The 2,502-nt window shown below is 41.1% G+C and overlaps 1 protein-coding gene across 1 annotated transcript in view; it reads right to left on the bottom strand.

Moving 5' to 3' along the window:
- Window positions 1-2,201, bottom strand: part of MTF2 (metal response element binding transcription factor 2) — a 25,757-nt gene extending 23,556 nt beyond the window's left edge. Inside the window, exon 1 of the mRNA XM_009884744.1 lies at window positions 2,194-2,201. The gene's annotated coding sequence lies outside the window, so the exon portion shown is untranslated. The remainder of the gene's footprint in view (window positions 1-2,193) is intronic.
- Window positions 2,202-2,502: the final 301 nt, after the last annotated feature.

Below are 2,502 nucleotides of genomic sequence, written 5' to 3'. Positions count from 1 at the left end.
CTTTTAAGAGCCATTTGTTTGGGACTGATCATGTGTTTGTAAACAAAGAAGCAGAAGGTACTATCAGGGAAGAGAACAATGGTATCAGGTCACAACACAACTTTTCAAATCAGATCTTCCCTTAATTGTATACTTAGTACCTCCTTGAACACAGCCACTGCTTTTTGGGTTTCTACAGTATCCAAATCCAGAATGCCCAGCAACATACCTAAGGGAATATAGCATGAACATGCACCCAAGCAGTGAAAGAGATAACAGACAACATGCTTACTTGCACGGAGGGAGGGAGGAAAGGGTGGAGAAAAAGGATTTCAGAGGTGACCAAATCCCCATGAAGATAAGTTTCCTTCTTTAAGGCTAGTCTACAAGGACAGCAACCTTCATAAGCAGTCCACAGCAAGAAATTAAAAAGAAATCAATCTAAAACATAAAGTATTATTATCCTCCAAGATACTTGGTGAATGAAATACGTCCAGACTCATCAGGAATGCTCTCATCATTAGCTCTCTTCCTCTCAAAGAAAATTAAGCCTCTTGATTTCACTCCTCCATAGAGATTCTGCCTTCTAGGAAGAAACAATCAGCTTGAAATCCAGATTGTTCAAAGTGTAAATTCAACCAGTTTCAGTGCTTTCGGTAACAGGCATCACCCTGCCCAAGGACCCTCCAGCAATACCTGTGGTTTTACAATTCTTCTGCTGTTGTGTTTTACTCAAAGACACACTTCCCTTCCATTTCCTGCAAGGAAGGCCTGTAAAGAAGGTGAAACCAACTCTGTAGCAAGCTCAGATGTCTATCACACAAAAAATACTGTTAATCCGCAAACTAAGAGAAGATTCATATTGGCTTCTAGTTACACGTGTTTCTTCCCTCCACAAGTCTTCTCCACAACTAGCATGAGGAGCACAAAATATGCTTTAAAGCAACTTTAGGTGCCTCTCATACTATATTCATTCACATTTATCTCCAGGGAATACAAAAGCTCACTCTCTACTAGGAAATTAACTGCAACCTAATTGTTACAGCTGCTCTTGTCATACAATTTACCTGATCTCCTAACGCAGGGAAGGAGAAACATCATGTATCTGAGGCCAGTGTTGATACTACCAGTGCATATGTCCTTCGCGTATTAAAAAAAATATATACGCCTCAACAACTAGTAACTAACAATATTAAGCCAGCTTTTGAGAAGCAAGCTACATTTGATTTAAAATTCCTCCCAGAGTAGAAAAGACAAGTTGTTGAGAAGCCATACATTTATGTTTGACAAAATAAGAGTTAACTGTGGAAAACATTACATTTTAGAACCACAGTTTAGATCCATCTCAGTTTAGATCCACATTTCACCAGCTTGTAGCTCCTTGCAAAGATCCTTCTCACTTTCACTACTTTATTATGCACATTCTTTCATATTTTCAATCTTTGTTTTCCCTTATTCTCCTTCGACTAAAAAGCTATGAACCTATTAACCTGTATTCTAATACTATAGGAACTACGCTTTGTTTCTTCTTTAAACTCAAATGCTTTCAAATTAATTGTAATTTGATTGCTCAAAAAAGAGACAAACATTAACTTGTTAACTTTTACCAACCTGATTACTGGCCCTCAAAAAAACAGGGAAAACATTTCCTTATTATCTCATGCTTTTGACAGTTTAGGTATAAAGCACTGATCACTTTCCCTTACACTAAACCAGGAGAAAATCATGCTATTATCCATTACTATGTTTGGCCTTTCAAAGTCACGAGCAGGGCCTAACTATCAGAAATTCAAGAAAGAAGCATAATGCTACACTGCATTCCTGGCAGGCCCTTTCGTTTAATTACACAAGCCCTCTTCCTTTAAATAGCACCCAGATACTTCATGGGAAAATGATAACTCGTAGTATTTCAACACTAATATCAGTGTCCAAAGCATCCAACGCAGTACCATATTGTTCTCTTTGACTAACAAAAGTATCAATCCGTTCTTTCTACAGAATTCAAATACCAAAGAAAAGAAAACGTGCTATTACACATCCTTTCAGCCAGCAACAGTTACCATATTTTAGTGGACTAAAAACGTAAGCTTCTAAGCACCTTCAAATTGTCTGGCTTGACGGAGACTAAGAGGTGAGGCGCTGCAAACAAAAAAAAAAAAAAAAGGAAAAAAAAAAGAAACCAAAAACAAAGTTACCAGCGACCACCACCACCACCTCTTTTGTGCTGCTCTCTTCGCACTCGAGCAAACGCAGCCTACTCGGACAATATCCCTAAACGAGAAGATAAAAATACAGCTGGCGCAAGCCCCATCGCAACCTCACCGCTGCAGCAGCACCTCCACGGACCCCGTTAGACGGCCCGCTGCCTCCCTTCCCTTTGTTTTGGTCACTGAGGAGCACCGCTGACCCCTTACTCGCTTTGCCAGCCTTCGCCTCGGAGGGAGCTTCCTCCCCCTCCCCCCAAAGGCCTCCGGGGCCCCCCGCGCCGGAGCGGGGCCCCTCACACCCCCTCCCCGACGGGTG

This window comes from Charadrius vociferus, unplaced genomic scaffold (assembly GCF_000708025.1).
Source record: "Charadrius vociferus isolate BGI_N301 unplaced genomic scaffold, ASM70802v2 scaffold163, whole genome shotgun sequence".
In the NCBI taxonomy this organism is placed as follows: Eukaryota; Metazoa; Chordata; class Aves; order Charadriiformes; family Charadriidae; genus Charadrius; species Charadrius vociferus.
Note: the sequence above shows the minus strand (reverse complement) of the source record. Positions and strands in the feature narration are given on the sequence as shown.